The sequence below is a fragment of the Schistocerca americana genome, chromosome 3, assembly GCF_021461395.2.
Source record: "Schistocerca americana isolate TAMUIC-IGC-003095 chromosome 3, iqSchAmer2.1, whole genome shotgun sequence".
Lineage (NCBI taxonomy): Eukaryota > Metazoa > Arthropoda > Insecta > Orthoptera > Acrididae > Schistocerca > Schistocerca americana.
Genome location: NC_060121.1, coordinates 404,642,308 through 404,660,630, shown reverse-complemented (window position 1 = coordinate 404,660,630; position 18,323 = coordinate 404,642,308). Strand labels below are relative to the sequence as shown.

Here is an 18,323-nt window from a genome sequence, read left to right as displayed (position 1 = left end):
TAATTACAACAGACAAAACAATCTAATGAACAGCCTCAGTATAGTCAGCAACAAAGCCAAAATTTTGCTGGCCACAACCAACAGTAACAGCAACAAAATAATAACAATCACAATTCATCTCAGTATTGATTTTTTATATTTAATTATTTAATATAAATAATTTTGTTGTTTTTTTGTCTTAGTATATTTTATAGAATTGATTTTTTAATTATAATACGAAATTACGGATCACAGTACAATTACAATTATTAAATAAACTAGATAGTCGCTTCTTTCCTCCTGACAGACGATGACTAGAAGCTCAGCATACTGTAGATGTCCGCAGCAAAATGTCGTCTACAGACAATATGAACGACTAACAGAACGTATATCACGCTTCCTCCAAACCTTGTGAAATAGTAATGAAAGAGATAGGAAAAATAGACTGTGTTGCCACAAAGAATACACTGAAAGGGACAGGTAAATTCAAAATTTTCAGGGCGCCATTAATTCAGTTCCTGATGATTCAACTTTTCTCTTGCCACATTTCGTTTTGAAGAAAAAAAACCGACATACGAAATAAAAAAAAACTTGTTTCTTTCCCCAACTCAAAGTGTCCAGTGACGATTTGTGAATTGCTCTCGTGTGCGTAGACTTGTGTGAGACATTGCTTTGTTGTCATAGAGAAGGAGAAGTTCGTTTGCATTTTTGTGGCGAAGAACACACTTCAGTCGTTTCTTCAGTTTCCTGTGGGTAAAAGCAAAACATTTCAGTGCTGATCGTTGCCACATGAGGGAAGACATCAAAGAAAATAAGCCCTTCATATTGCCAGAAGACTGTCCCCATGACTTACCGTTTGAGGGTTCGGAGGAGAGATTGTGTAGCGCTAATCCGTTGATTGCTGTTTTGTTTACGATTCGAATTAAATTCATGTTTCCTAGCCCGTGATGACGTTCGACTAAAAACTGTCAGAAACAGCCTCGTACGCCGCAAGTAATTCCCCTCTGATAATCCTTCGTTGCTCTTTATGGTCATCTGTTAGGCGGCGAGGAACGAAGCGGACACACGTCTTTTGACTACCCCAAACGGTGGACAAGCGTTTGAGCACTACCAAGAGAGACGTCTTGTTGAGAAGCGAAGTGTTTGATTGTGATCCGTCGATCACATCGAACAAATGCGTCCGCACGTTCCAAAACTGCAGGAGTCAGAGACCTGTGCGGCCGGCCAGAACGGAGGAGTTCGGACAGGTTTGCTCGAACTTGCAACGATAACAGACGCTTCGCCCAACGTCTCACCGTGCTTTTGTTCACTGCCAGGTCTTCGTAGATATTCTGCAGGCGCCTTTGAATATCTGCAATGCTTTCAAACTTAATGACAGTTCCCTGCTTGGAACTCATCTCCGTTATGGCGCCATTTTGAAGGCTATGTATAGCACCGCAACCCATCGGGTTGATGTAGGAGTAATCCACGATGTCGCAGAAAAAATTCCACATTTTTTCAACGGGAACTGGTCGAGAGAGCAAATGTGTAAGTAAGCTGTTTAGGTTTTTATGTTGGTAACGCCACGTAGCGCTCTGTATGAAAATCACTGACTGTACTGTGTGCAGTCTGTGGCTGGTTGGACTCATTGTTGGAATATTCGCTATTGTTGTGTTGCGCTGTTGGATGTGAACAGCTCGTAGATTTGGGCAGTTGGAGGTGAGCCGCCAGTAGTGGTGGATGTGGAGAGAGATGCCAGAGTTTTGAGAGGTTACTGTAAGCGGACGATCTGGACGTGTGTCCACCAGAAAAAGGAAATCTGTAAAGATGGTTGTCATGAATTGATAGACATATATATGATGACTTTTGAATATTATTAAGGTAAATACATTGTTTGTTCTCTATCAAAATCTTTCATTTGCTAACTATGCCTATCAGTAGTTAGTGCCTTCAGTAGTTAGAATCTTTTATTTAGCTGGCAGTATTGGCGCTCGCTGTATTGCAGTAGTTCGAGTAACGAAGATTTTTGTGAGGTAAGCGATTCATAAAAGGTATACGTCATAGTTAGTCAGGACCATTCTTTTGTAGGGATTATTGAATGTCAGATTGCGTTGCGCTAAAAATATTGTGTGTCAGTTTAGAGAGAAATGAAACTTCCTGGCAGATTAAAACTGTGTGCCAGACCGACACTCGAACTCGGGACCTTTGCCTTTCGCGGGCAAGTGCTCTACCAACTGAGCTACCCAAGCACGACTCACGCCCCGTCCTCACAGCTTTACTTCCGCCAGTACCTCGCCTCCTGCCTTCCAAACTTTACAGAAGCTCCTGAAAGAAAGGATATTGCGGAGACATGGCTTAGCCACAGCCTGGCGGATGTTTCCAGAATGAGATTTTCACTCTGCAGCGGAGTGTGCGCTGTTATGAAACTTCCTGTCAGATAAAATTATGTGCCGGACTGAGACTCGAACTCGGGACCTTTGCCTTTCGCGGGGCGTGAGTCGTGCTTGGGTAGCTCAGTTGGTAGAGCACTTGCCCGAGAAAGGCAAAGGTCCCGAGTTCGAGTCTCGGTCCGGCAGACAGTTTTAATCTGCCAGGAAGTTTCATATCAGCGCACACTCCGCTTCACAGTGAAAATCTCATTCTAAAGAGAGAAATGTCTGAGTACGTTCAGTTCTGATCAGCTGTTTGAAAATCAAATAACGTAAGAGCTTCATCAGTACAGTAATTCGATAGTTTTCCAATGTGTTGCATTACTTATTGGACGCCCCTCGTACAGCCAGGAAAATATAGATGAGTAAGGACCTTTTCTTGGGGTGGGGGCGGGCTTGAGTGAGACGGGAAGCAATCGAAAATGATATTAGTGTCATATCGAAAAGCCTCTTGAATCACTGGCTGATTGGCGACAGTCCTGATACCATTTCACCCCTATCGGTGGGTCGAGTGGGGAAATGAGCTGGCATTAAACTAAGTAACTAAGCAAAGTCGGCTGGTATGTATACAAATGACTCAGGTTTGAATAGGAACAGTTTTTTTCGTCTTTTGCGCTGCGAGTGAGAAGGACGTGAAGGCGACAGCAGCGGCAGAGAGGAGAGCCGGAGTGAGGTGAGGCCACAATGGCAGCCGGCGATGGCGGTGCCTGGGAGGCCCCCCGCGGTCTGGCAGCCGCAGCCGCGGGCGGCCGCACCCTCAATGGCTCTCTTAATTTAACAAAATATTTGTGCCGAGCCGAGCCGCAGGAAGCGCCTGTGATGTGATTTCCCCGCCGGCGCGGCGAGGCTCGCGCGGGAATTCCTGGCAATTTGGAGTCTCCCCCCAGTTACAAAAAACCACACTATCTCTCCCAACTGGAGCACCGGCGGCGTACAAAAAGGAAGGGCGGCGGAGAAAGGCTGCCGTTCATAACACACCCGCCCGTCCACACGCCGCTCCTACAACACGCTCTTTTTTGTCTTAGAGCCGGCTGCAGAAAAAATATAAATAGAGGCGACCGTGTTGTTGAGAGTGACGGACGCGGCTACCTGAAGTCGGGGAGCGTCATTAGCCTAGCGCGCACTGTGGGTGCCGGCGCGAGAGCCGAGGTGCGAGAGTGCGCGTGGGCGGTTGTGGGTGGGGAGCTGTGGCGGGCGGCGAGAGAGGGGGGGGGGGCGGCTTAATTAGTTTGCCGGGCGGCGGGCCACCTGTTGCCGCCTGCCGCTAATGACACCTACATTGACACCCGCGGAGCGCGCGTAACACAGTGGAAGCCGCTGGTGCTCTGTCATCGACGGCGCGTGTACGCTGCTGACCATTGAAATTGCTACACTAAGCAGGATACATACGAGGGAGTCCCACGGACTGGAGTACCTCGAGCGGAATATGGCAATGATGTGACTGTACAATCTACTACGACGTGTGTTCAATAAGTAATGTAACTCTTTTTTTTCCTTCCTCGGCCAGTTGCGGTTGAAAAAAATGCGGAATACCACGCGGAATGGCCGCGCGGTTTGAGGCGTCATGTCACGGACTGCGCGGCCCCTCCTACCGGAGGTTCGAGTCCTCCCTCGGGCATGGGTGTATGTGTCGTTCTTAGCAAAAGTTAGTTTAAGTAGTGTGTCAGTCTAGGGACTGATGGCCTAAGAAGTTTGGTCCTTAGGAATTAAAAAAATAAAATATGGCGTTTGAGTCTTCGATCGCTATTCCTTATTTTCAGTTACCGGTTTCGGGCTAGCTGCCCATCTTCAGATCATTTATTGTAGTTACAGAGTAACTTGTCCGTACAGAACACTCGGTTCCCTTAGGAATTCACAGACATTTGAACATTTGAAATGCGGAATCTGTTGTGGAACATTGTGGAATATTTCCTCCTCAGCCTCTATAAAATCACGAATTTCCGTTTGGAGGTAGCGCTATACGTAGCCTTCAAAATGGCTCCTGTAACCGAGTTGCGTTCCAGGCAGAGAGCTGTCGCTGTCATTCAGTTTCTCTTACCGGAAATCCAGAGCCTCGAAGATACTTATACGTACCTGCGGAATGCCTACGGAGACGTGGCAGTGAAGAAAAGCAGGTGAAGCGTATGCCATCATCGCAACAAGGTCGCGGAAACCTGTCCGAACTAACCCGTGCCCGCCAGCCGCACACAGCACACTCCTGCAATGTTGGAACGTGCGGACACCCTCATTCGAGGTGATCGACGCATCACAACCAAACAGCACGCTGCACAGTTGGCCATCACTGTTGGTAGTGCTGACACGCTCGTCCACCAGTTGAGGTACTCGAAGGTGTTTGCCCGCTGGGTTCCTTACCGCACAACAGAATACTATAAAGAGCAACGAAGAACCATCTATGCAGAGCTGCTTGAGTATTGCGAAGCTGATTATGAAAATTTTTGTCGATCATCGTCACAGGCGGTGAAACATGGGTTAATCACTTCGATCGAGCAGGCCGGAGTGGCCGAGCATTCTAGGCGCTACAGTCTGGAACAGCGAGACCGCTGCGGTCGGAGGTTCGAATCCTGCCTCGCGCATGGATGTGTGTGATGTCCTTGGGTTTGTTAGGTTTAAGTAGTTCTAAGTTCTAGGGGACTGATGACCTCAGAAGTTAAGTCCCATAGTGCTCCGCGCCATTCGAACCATTTGAACTTCGATCGAGAAACAAAACAGCTGTCCATGGAGTGGCGCCGTACCACCTCTGGTCCAAAGGAACATTTCAAAGCCGTACCCTTGGCTTGTAACGTCATGGCCACCGTCTTCTCAGCGGATTATTCTTTTTGATGACCTCCCTCATGGTGCAACGATCAATTCTCAAGTCGTGAAATTGGAGAAACTACTTCAGCGAGTTTGCCGTCACAAAAATGCAACCGAACTTCTCCTTCTCCATGACAACGCAAGTGCGCGCACCAGAGAGGAGCTCACAAAACTTCGTTGGACTGTTCTTCCTCATCCATTCTACGGCCCGGATCTCGCTCCTTCTGACTTCCATACGTTTGTCCCAAAGAACGATGCCCACCGTGAGAAGCAGTACGTTGGAGACGGAGAAGATAATGTGGATGATGAGGATGTTATTGATGCAGCAAGACGTTGGCTACCATTCGATCAGTAGAATGGTATCATGCGATCCGAGAGGCCCTCCCTGTAAGATGGCGGAAGGCCGTTCCATTGAACGGATATTATGTCGAAAAACACGATTTTGTAGCCAAACGAGTGGGGAACAATACAGTGTATTTGAATCCTACATAAAACCATCGTGCTTTCAGAAAAATGATGTGTTGCATTACCTGTTGAAAGCTCCTCGTAGTACAGTATCTGATCAAAAGTATACGGATACTCCTGCGTAATGCAGAGTTGACCACTTCATGTCACAGAATGAGGACCCAACAGTATAAAACTTGCTGGAGAGTAGCCGGTAGACAACAAGTAAGAGCAGAATGGGTACGTCGGGAGAGCTCAATGTCTTCTAACGTGAACTTTGATTGTGATTTTTATGTTGGTAACGCCACGTAGTGCTCTGTATGAAAATCGCTGACTGCGCTGTGTCCAGTCTGTGGCTGGTTGGACTCATTGTTGGAATATTCGCTAGTGTGGCGTTGGGCAGTTGGATGTAAACAGCGGGTAGCTTTGGGCAGTTAGAGGTGAGCCGCCAGCAGAGGTGGAGGTGGGGGAGAGATGCCAGAGTTTTGAGAGGTTACTATGAGCGGACGATCTGGACGTGCGTCCGTCAGAAAAAGGAAAGTTGTACGACTGGATGTCATGAACTGATACATATATTATGACTTTCGAACACAATTGGGGTAAATACATTGTTTGTTCTCTATCAAAATCTTTCATTTGCTAATTATGCCTATCAGTAGTTAGTGCCTTCAGTAGTTAGAATTTTTATTTAGATGGCAGTATTGTCGCTTGCCGTATTGCAGTAGTTCGAGTAACGACGATTTTTGTGAGGTAAGTGATTCATGAAAGGTATGGGTTATTGTCAGTCAGGGCCATTCTTTTGTAGGGATTATTGAAAGTCAGATTGCGTTGCGCTAAAAATATTGTGTGTCAGTTTAGTGTTAATCAGAATAAGTAAAGAGAGAAATGTCTGAGTACGTTCAGTTTTGCTCAGCTGTTTGAAAATCAAATAACGTAAGAGTTTTTCCAGCACTGTCTTTCTTTACATTACCCAATGTATATAGTGTTTCTTTTACCTCAGTCGTCTTAACTGAATGAATTTTTGTGTTGCATGTTGAATGAAGTCGCAGGTCGGTGATCCAAAGAGAGCAGAGCGAGCAGAGCCGATCCGTATTATGACTTAACCTGATCAGTCCAGAAGCCTCAGAACTAAAGTGAGGCTGCAGACGCAGCAAAGACAATGTTTTCGTCTACGGGGAAAGATTTATTTACGCCGCTATTAGTCACGCGAATTATATGGAAGAAAGAAAGAGCAGTCAGGGTTCATCTATAGAACCGATTACCAACAACGCGAGAAAGAGGGAAGAGGATCTGAACAAGCAGAGGCAGCTGGAAAGAGGCGTAAACGAAGCGAATATGAAATTGGACAATTCAGTACGTCATATGCCTATTAAATCGTACCACATACATTTTATACGTACATAGATTTGAAAATAAAGTGAAAACTTTGGTGGTTTATCTTTCTGTCGTTCAAGGTGCTTCTTTGCACTCTGTTCTTCGACCTACTTTCTGGGAATGATCCGCCAAATTCAAGTAGTGTTGAACCAGGGTTACTTGATTTCCAGCAAGCTCTGGGAACGTCGGCTGATAAGAGTGTCCCAGAAATTTCACCGCCACAAATAAGAAATAGAAGAGGACGCCAAGCTGTGACAAGACTCAAGCTTCCTGCTGTCTTTGATAAAAGGAGCGTCAGTGGCAGGGCAGCAGTTCACATCCCGATTACTACTGTGATGGCGCAAGGACTAAATATCGACGAGTACATAGTAAACATAATACTTGTTCGCAGATACCGAGAGAAACTCCGCGAAGCAGAGGCTGTTGGGATAAAGATCCAGTTTAAGAAAGTATTATTGGTTTTACCGTTTTACGTTTACTGCCTGAATCAGTTTTCTTCACTGGATGCCTTTCGCTTTTATTTTCAAAGCGTTTTCTATAGGTCATTGGTGTTTTTGCATCTTGTTTATATATCCTGCAAGCCACTGCTTTTCCTTTGTTGTTATGAGAGTTTGAGATCAAAGAAAAAAGCAGTGGTTTGCATAATATGTAAGCAAGAGCCAAAAATAGCGATGAAAGTGGAAAATACTACTAAAAATAAAAGCGAAACGCATCTGGTCTGTAATTGTAGTAATCTTAAGATGGAAAAACTAATAATAACTGATTATAACAGCTGCTCTAAAGATGGCCATGCGAACAACCATATTAAAAATGAGAAATTTCAATCTGATAAGTAACGGTCAAAAGTTTTGTACAATGTTTTCTGTAAAAGTAAGAAATAAAACAGATTAGAGAAACATTTCACGCACCTATGAATGACGATCAAAATCACGTACAGCAAATCAGATGCGTCAGATGTTTTTCTAATATATCATATTTCTTACTTTTGTGATAAACATTTGACCTGAGGTGACATGGAGTTTTACCGAAACCAAAAACTAGTGCAAAAATCAGGCAAGAGATGGCGCTGGACCGAAAAAGCCCGTTTCACACTCAGAGGGTCTGCCAGTATCCACAATTCAGTATTTGGGTTACCGAAAGTCCTAGAACTGTTATATAAATCCCATTCCATGTTAAGAAAGTCACGGTGTGTTGTGTATTTACCACATCAATCGTAATCGGATCCTTTTTCTTCGAGGAAATGAAGGTGCCACTTTTCAAACTGACAGTGTGACGGTATGCTACAGAATCTTATCACACCGAGCTTTGCTACATACCACATCGCTACATACCACATCGCTATACGTATGAAACATCTCTTGTGTACATCTTTTAGTGATGTTCGCGTGCTCAGTCGCCACTTCCGTCATGTTTGGCCTCTCAGGTCCCCAGACCTCAATTCGTGTGATTATTTGTTGCGGTGTTACCTGAAATCTCAAGTCTAACGCGATCGTTCGACCTCATTAGGGATGCTAAAAGACAACATCCGACGGCAAATTCCCACCATATCTACTGATATGCTTTACAGTGCTGTTCACAGCCCTGTCCCTCGACAACAGGTATTGTTGATGAATGACACCCGAAATGTTGAGTATTTGTCTTAAATAGCATGGCCTTTGCTAAAAATCAATTGTTATGCTAATTATTGCTTTATATCATATGAAGTGCCATCTATTGGCGATTTTGTGCACTTTTTTGGTTTCAGAGAAACCCCATATCATTTCAAGCATGTGTGTCAATTTGTAGCTCTCTACCTACATGATTTCGCAAAGTATTGAATTTTCAAATGCTAACGTGCTTTTGGGCTAGCCCGTACATCAACAGAAAAATTTGATATTTATTTTATTTTTTCAACATGAAAGACAAAATTCCATAATATCTATACCAATGAAACTTCTCATACGAAAAAGAGGTCGAAACATTAAATGAAAATATTAAAAAGTTTTAAGTAGGAAATCGAAGATTTCGTCAACGCTTTACTCCCAGTTAATAAATTGAAAGTGTCAATTATCGGCAGAAAGAGGCGTCAAGCTAACAGAGGACTTGCAAGAAGACAGGAATTTTTTGACAATTCGTTTAAATAGCACTCTCTTGAAGCAATTCAATTTTCCTTGGAATGGGAATTCTTTTCTTAATTATCCTTATTATTTACAAACAGTTAAACATTTCTTGCAGAACAATATTTCACGCTGGTAAATTTGATTCCCCATTTACCACTTGCCACTGTTTGTTTCGCTATGAAAATCCTTTAAGTAATTTGTAAAGTCTTGTGCTCTGCTCGAACATTTGACCAGAAACATCATATGTATTTACCTTACAAGCTTCACGTATAAAAAATCACTCTCAAAAGTGTTTTCAAACAACAGCATCACAGGTACGATTATTTAAAATATTTCGAAACGCCTGCCCTGGAATCTTTATTAATGAATTCATTACGGGCAAGTCAAGGAACACTTTGATCAATTCAATATTCTTTGAATATTCCATTTTGTTCGATATAATTTGAGAGAAAATTATCTTAGAAAGGATTACAATGAATTTTTAGAGTTAACTGCGTTCTTTCTTCGCAAAGCACCGTCTCAGGTAGTGTTTTTCCATGCTCAAGGGGTCTTCATCATGTGAGGTGCATGGCGAAAACAACTTATTGCTCTAAAGCATTTGCGTTCCTTAATGAATTTGAATAATCTCTACAAGAAGAGAATTCAGTTTGTGATATCCATATTTTCCTCGTCAGTGTGTAAATCTAAGCATGGCTGTCTGCCCCATATGCAGCCAAAGCACAGTACGTGTTTTCGAGTATTATTTCACGGCTTTGTAAATACTAGTATAAGGTTGCGTAATTCGTATAGACCAACCGAAGAGCATTTTATGTTTTCGAGCATTATTTCAAGGCTTTGTGAATATCAGGTTGCCGATTGTGATATCCCTCATGTTGCTTTACAAAAACTGTAAAGTCGTTTATGGTACCTGTCCCCTGATATGCCGCCTTTGCACTGTTTGAGACTACGTTGTCTTCTGATACAAAAGTGGAAATGACCAATGCATTAAATCATGTGGTCGAAACATTAAATGAAAATATTAAAAAGTTTTAAGTAGGAAATCGAAGATTTCGTCAACGCTTTACTCCTAATTAATAAATTGGAAGTTGTAAATTATCCGGGAGAAAGAGGCGCCAAGCTCACAGAGGACTTGCAAGAAACAGAATCAGTATGTGCCTAAGGATATGCATCGCCGTGAATCTGCAGAGTATTAAAGAAATCTTCATCAAGGAATGGACACTAGTAAAAGATTATTTTCTCGTCATATATGTCCCACAAACAGTCTACAAAGTTCTTGTTATAGATTGAAGTACTGGAGTCAGTAAAACAAATTTAACGATTAAGCGGAAATCAGCAACTTCTGTGTAATATTTGTTGAGATTCTAAGTAATGAAATTTTATGTAGTTTGCTTTCCTTTTTTCCACTAAAATGAACGTCTCTGTCGAGACTAAATTACACACAACTCATTTTTTCGTGGAACCATACTAAGAAGTAATACAAATAAAAATAAGCAAAAGGAATACCACATAGAGCGCAGATCAAGTTTCCATCTCTAGTTGGCGCTGCAGTAGCGTCGGAGATTCAAAAATCCAAAATGAAGATTTCAAAACTGGTAAGAAATTTAAAAACTGAAGGTGGCGCTGGTGGGATATTTAAAAATGCCCGATTGCAAGATATTCAAATTAAATTTGATAAATATCTGTATTACGGAAATATCCCAGTTGTACCTTGTGCCACATCCTCCCTTCTCCCCATTTGCGTACTCCTGTCCGGCCAACAACAGAGTGGTTTTAAAATGATTCGTAGAAGAATCAGGTAATAAACAGTTTCACTGGTAAATAGTTTTAATGGTTCAATTACGGTCGGTTTCGAGCGATTATAAGTCCATCTTCTGGTGTACAAGAAAACTGTGGCGCGTGACCGCCCCACACTGAACACCAGGCTGTGGCGGCCACGCGCCTCACGTTTCTTGTACACCTGAAGATTTCTTGTAATCTGAACAAGGGCTTATAATTGACCGACGCCTGTCGTGACGGAACCATAAAACTATTTAGAAGTGAAGTGGTTTATCATCTGATTCTATACTGAAGCTCAGTTCCGGATGTTAAAAAAAATGGTTCAAATGGCTCTGAGGCCTATGGGACTTAACTGCTGAGGTCATCAGTCCCGTAGAACTTAGAACTGCTTAAACCTAACTAACCTAAGGACATCACACACAGCCGGCCGAAGTGGCGGTGCGGTTAAAGGCGCTGCAGTCTGGAACCGCAAGACCGCTACGGTCGCAGGTTCGAATCCTGCCTCGGGCATGGATGTTTGTGATGTCCTTAGGTTAGTTAGGTTTAACTAGTTCTAAGTTCTAGGGGACTAATGACCTCAGCAGTTGAGTCCCATAGTGCTCAGAGCCATTTTTTTGAACCATCACACACATCCATGCCCGAGGCAGGATTCGAACCTGCGACCGTAGCGGTCGCGGGGTTCCAGACTGTAGCGCCTAGAACCGCTCGGCTATCCGACCGGCGATGTTAAAATGATTCCTAAACACCACAAGTTTATGTGACAGGGTAAAGACAGGCACACACACACACCACACATATTTGAAAACTGGTGGGAATTTAAAAGATTTCCTTTTTTTGCGCTATATTCGAAAGTATTTATTCAGAAAACAACATACGCACTCAGATACACTCAGACACACACGCCCGCATACATGCATACATACGCACACACACACACACACACACACACACAGACTATATAACATACCGCCTCCCTCCTCTGTCTTCTAATCAAAGCATAGTATTTTAGGTACCACTGAAATGAAAGAGCCAGTTTAATCCAGCTTCATCTCGGCTGCGCTCAAAAGTATCTGAACGACCTGAATTACTTATCAAAAAACACGCCACACACTTAAAAAATGCGTCTGAACTGCTTAAAATGTTGTCAAGAATGGTTTCATTACTGACTTCAAAAAATTGTGTGTGGATTGAATCATAAGTCGCGTAGGTAAATTTCATTGAAATTTATATATCATTCAACAGAATGAATAAATAACACATGCTCTATCAATAGTCAAAAGCAACAGTTGTTTATCGAATGTAATTAATGACCTAGTAACAGATAATTGTCAAACATGAGTTTTACTTTATATACTATTTCGAAAATCCTCAACTATGCAAAACAAACTCGTTTGCTGGTTTTATGCTCCTGCTCTTTGTCTTCATCAACAGAAGGCTGCAATGACAAAACGTTCAAAGTTCACCAGGCCTAGAATAGTGCAAGATGCACCAGAACCGCAAATTAATTACTTACTGCATCTACGATGCTTTTAAAATGTCACAATATTCTTTCCAAATCTGCAGAAATGTTTCAGCAACGCAAAAATGTATAGTGTTTAGTCAAACTGGAGTAAAAAATATGACTGTTAACTATAAAGTGAGTACCAGAGTGCCATTTTCATGCCTTAACACATGTGGCCTACTAAACAAGAAAGTAAACTTCATAAGGAATATGCGAACTTGCATAATATGTACTCTCAATAAACAGTTAAAATCCAGCGTTTAGTTATGCAGTGTAATATGAGAACGATTATAAAACATACTCTTCATAAATAGTTAAAAGTCGATGTTTGCTTATGCAGTGTAATTAACTTCGAAAAATGCTGAATAAAATGAACTACTTGTTTAAGGTCCTGTTTCTTGTCATCACCAAAAGGTGATGACATTTGCAGTTATATCTGAATACAACGCTTACTTTGACGCACAACCGAGCCTCAAATTAAATGATTCCACATCTATGATGCTTGAAAAGCCTCACAGGGATTTTTCCACATCTGAAATGTCAGCAAAAATACGTCAGAAACGCAAAAATACAATGTTTATGTAGTTACTGCAATTTTATTTTCCACGTACACACATATCGGCCATATTAGAACCTAAAACATGATTTTGAGCTCTAAAGTATATACTCTAAAGCTGTTTACATGCCTAAATAGTTGCAAATAACATGGTAAACTAACAGGTGACATGAGAGGCTAGGTCTAGAAGATCAATGTTGTAAACCTAACCCAACCAGGCTTATAACTGCAGAAAATACATCATAGCTAAAATACTAAACTAAGTAGGTAAGCAAGCAAAGACGTAGGCCGTCTTATTTACTGGAATAATGTAATTAATTGAACCTACACTTCATGTAACTCACAGTAGATGCTCATATTTAATATTTCACATCTAAATCATTCTCAGGTACTATTTTAAGGCGGAGAAAGGTAATATATCATGTTATACACTAGAAAAATATTGATATTATATTAACTGGCAGTTATTGCTTTTATTACAAATGACTCTGGCCTGCGATTTTTGACAAAGGCTGCAATAATTACAAATTGGACTATAGTACCACAGTTCTCTAAACGTTTATAGGTTTTATTTACTGTAATGAACTATTAAATAACACCAACATTTAATGAAAATGCGCAGTGTGAAAGCACAGACTCACACATACTAAGTAGCTAAATGACAAACAAACTGAGCAAACACCACATTATGAAGCCGGTAAAGAAGAAGGTATTTTGACGATTTTATTCGTTGTAAGAATTTTAACTGCATATTTTTCTTATTGCTCAAAGATAATTTCTCTTATATGTTAGACACGTATCATACACAAAGACGATGACACAGTTGCTACATCTCCAAAGAAAATGGTGCATGAAGACAGAGACGAAATCTCGAAAGTAAACTGTTTGATAAAATTATTTATAGAGTACAAAAAACAAGCGTGCGCGGACGCGAGCTCACACACACACACACACACACACACACACACACACACACACACACACAGAGCTTGTAACGTCTTGTTAATATTTGGTTATAGATAGTTCACATAGGAATCAGAGTGAATTGTGTCCAGTTATAGAGGCTGTTTCTTTGTGACTAGCTTGCCCGCCACCCATCGCATGTTCATGGGCCTGCAGTAGACGACCTATGGTATTTTTTGTAGTGTAATGTATTAAATTCTGTGTAAGCGTGTTGCTTATTTTAGTTATTATTTCTTTGCGATTAGCCTGTCCACTTTTGTTAACCACTTCCCCATATGCTCTTGGATTCACTGCTAACAAATCTTAGTATTCTCCATTTTGTTCCATATCAGACGCTAGTTACAGCTAGTAGCTATATCCTGTGTGAAATACTAACCATCATCTATACTGTTTCCTTAATGAATTGAGCTTCTAGTTCTTGATAATTCGCATTTACCACGGGCTTTACCCAGATACAGGCGGTTCGTTTGTGGTACCAATGCATCAATAAACGTCAGAGAGAAGTTTTGGCAGGATCTGAGCAGCGCGCTTCGTTACAGGATCATTTAGAAATCGCGAAAGTGTTACGGTGATGATAGATAAACTCCAGTGGAAGACTTTGCAGGAGACACACTCAGTAGCTCGGTACGGACTTCTGTTGAAGGTTCGAGAACATACCTTCACCGAGGAATCAAGCAGTATATTGATCCCTCCTACGTATATCTCGCGAAGAGACCATGAGGATAAAATCAGACAGATTAGAGCCCACTCAGAGGCATATCGACAATCTTTCTTTTTACGACCAATACGAGACTGGAATAGAAGGGAGAACCGACAGAGGTACTTAAAGTACCCTCCGCCACACACCGTCAGGTGGCTTGCGGAGTATGGATGTATATGTAGATGTAACTTATTTATTGAGGTTTCTTTCCGAGCAGCGTGCGTTACCTTCGACCACCACCTTTCCACTTGCCTTAGGATTAATGGCTAGTAAGCGACAGTTTCTTTCATTCCGTAGTGCAATAATGTCTCTGTATAGAAATTAACTAGATGCCATCTGCATTACATTTTTCTGAGCACTTTCTGAAGTTTTTGAGATCCTGGCGACGCAGGTGTGCCCTTGACATGTGTGTCGCACACTACCCAGTGAGTACAATATTTTTTCTCACCTGTTTGCATAATGAATGTGCTTACATGCTACAAATTGTTCCTGCCAAATCCTTGGCCCTAAGAAAACAAATGCCGATTACAAATGAATAGAAACCCTGTTGATCGTGAAAATGTTTTCTCATCTCATAAGCCATTGATATAGGCTGCCAAATCATTCTCCTCCTGAAAGACCATACACTTATAATATGGAGACTGATGATTTGCAAAGTACTGAATAGAATTAGGAATGAACTGTACTGGAAAACCTGGAGTTGCTTACGAAATGTTCCCTTCCAAGATTGCTTTGATCCGCTTGCGTTATCTCTTGTGCTGTTAACGCTTGTTAGTATAAAACATTGTGCTAAGAAATTAATATCAGTAATTGTCGCCCTATGAAATGAAGTAATTCAAGTTATCAGGCCAGGTCATTCTTATATTAAGACAATAGTTTAATCAGATAACATTATATGTTTGGAAGAATACCTGATCCCCTTGGAACTCTTACAACCAGAGAGAAGCAAACGTGTAATGCGCCACCTTTCACAATAACGAAGTATAGGAATTCATATATGAGATAAGAAGTTACAGGGGAATCCCCTCCTCTGAAACCCTTGCTGACTCAGGTGGCGAATACTCTTACATACAGTATTTCCACATCTACCTCATCAACATCTCACTCTGCGCTATACGCCTATATTATCTGTGTTTCCCTGTCATGCTTACACTATAGTGCAACAACATTATAACAAATACTTCAGAGGAAATACAGTTTTCCCCAAATCTTAACGTGAGCAATCTCAACTCAACTTGATTACTCAACATCGTAATATAGACCTGCTGACATCTTCATATGTGTCTTGATCCAGTCCCCAAGGCTGTTACATTTTGATTAGTATAAAATGATGATGAACAGGGCATTGCGATTTTTGCGATTTGTTGTTTGTTGTTGCAGAGTGACAATACTTTCATTGTGAAGGCAAACTGTACAATTACAAAAAGAGGGAAAACAGAGGCACAGCGCCAGAACAAACATATAGCGAAGCAGCAACATAAGAAAATATTAGTTCTTCAGTCAGAAAAACTACTAATAAATATGCAATAAATTTCATGAAACTACATCTCTGTCAGAAACTCAAAACTGACTTTGCTGGTACTAATATCTTAAATAATGAAATTGAATGCAGTTCTTAATGTGACTAAATTTCTAGTTATCCCCAGAAAACATAGTGAACCAATGTTACATACAGTGTCTATGTAGTCTCTTAACATCACTTAATGGAAGTATTATCTCAGTCTCACTTTTTCTCAGACCCTAACTCAGCTGCGTTTAGTGTTGGATACGAAACATCTCGCCAAGTTTTGTCAGAGGAGGAGAAGATTTAATTCAAGAAGTGTGTGCCTAACTACCAGTCTGAGATGTTTCTCAGAGATTGGGACAACTATTTTGAAAGAAGAAGAAGACTAAGATGAAGAAATTAACGCCAATGTATTTATGAAAGCTGAAGGTGAAGAAGAGACAGAAGAGGAGGAGTACTTTGATGATGATGATAATGATGATCACAATGAGGAAGCAGAAACAAGAAGCAAAATAAGAGGATGATTATGGTAACATTCATGATCAGGAGATGTGGTCCCACAGTGCTAGTATTATTTACAGCTTGTGAAAACTTTATTGCTTTTGAAGTGTATGATAAGCATGAATGTATTTATTGCACTGAATTGATTCCGTCTCAGTACTACAAACTGGTTGATTGTTATATTAATGACATATTATTCATAGACAGTTTCCCCCACAAAATGCAATTCCGTGTCATTTCGATTATATTAAGGCAGATACAGCTGTCAAAACTTCTTGAGCTCATCGAGATATCTTAAATATTCACTCGAATTGTAGCAATCTATTGTTTATGCAATAGATGACACTCTAAAAAAATGTTGAAGATGAAGTGGGATGAGTATTAAATGCACGTGTTTCCTCTATGTAGGACAGCATAAAAATAATTCAGTTTCAATATAACAAACTGTCTGCAGGGATACTAGAATATTCTGTAGTGTAAAAAATGTCAAAAATATTAAATGTATGAAAACATAATGTACACCTTAAAATCTGAATATTCTTTGTTGTAGGTAAATGTGCATAGACATTAAAGTGTGCATCTAACTTTCTTTGGAATGTAATATTTTTTATAATAAATTTTATTTGTTTTTATTGCTTGTTTGATTTTTTCCTAGCATTCCCATTTTTCTGTAAAATGCTGATGATGAGGTCTCTAAATGAATTTAAGTTGTGGTACAAAGATCGAACCTATAATTTATTTAAGTTGTGCCAATAAGCAAATGCATGTCTTTTAATAAGTAATGCAGAAAATTTAGATGTGGAAATATTTAATTTGACGTTCTATAGAGCTTGAACAATGTGTGAAACCTTACATATAATTTTATTTTCCTCGAATTTTAGTAGAGGTCTATAATTATACTTGCATATTAGAATATGGATGCACCTTACTAAGCAATATAGACAATTTAGATGTGGAAATATTTAATTGGAAGATTTTTAGTGCTGGTAAAGTGAGCGAAATCTTATATATTTCGATAAATTTTTTACAGGTCTGTAATTGTATTTCCATATTACACTAAGCATGTAAGCTATATATATATATATATATATATATATATATATATGTGTGTGTGTGTGTGTGTGTGTGTGTGTGTTTGTGTGCACATGCTCGTGTTTGCACCGTCGTTGGAGATTAGCAGCTCTCCTGTGATCTCTGGGTATGATATGTGGCCAAGCATATGCGAAGTTCTCTTTGAGTGTTTAGAAAAAACACTAGTTAAAGTGTTACATCGAATAAAATAGTCAAAATACCTTTCTCCTTTCTTGCTTCCTAATATGGTGTTTGCTCAGTTTGTTTGTCCTTTGGCTATGTTGTATGTGTGAGAGTGTCCTTTCACACTGAGTATTTTTTATTAGATGTTGGTATTACTTCACAGCTGGTTATAGGAAATCCAATGTATAAACGTTCAGAGAACCGTGGCACCAGAATTCCAATTGGTAAATAATGCAAACTTCGTCAAAAGGTGCTATTGAACATAACTCTGGTAGACCTGAGTCACCTGTAATATGAGCAGTAATTATCAATCCAAACTAATTATCGTAGGACAATGAAACTTTGTGGATACATTTGTAAGGACATGTGGAAGAGAGAAACGAATAAGCCGTTGAAAGAGTCACATTTTAATTTCCACATGACAGGATATCATCTCTTAACGGCGTACTATGTTTGCGTTCTACGTTACGA

At 40.7% G+C, this 18,323-nt stretch overlaps 1 non-coding gene across 1 annotated transcript; it reads left to right on the top strand.

Annotated features, from left to right (window-relative positions):
* Nucleotides 1-2,459: 2,459 nt before the first annotated feature.
* Trnas-aga lies at nt 2,460-2,534 on the top strand. The gene has a single exon. It is a non-coding gene; the product is annotated as a tRNA-Ser (tRNA).
* The last annotated feature ends 15,789 nt before the right edge of the window (nt 2,535-18,323 follow it).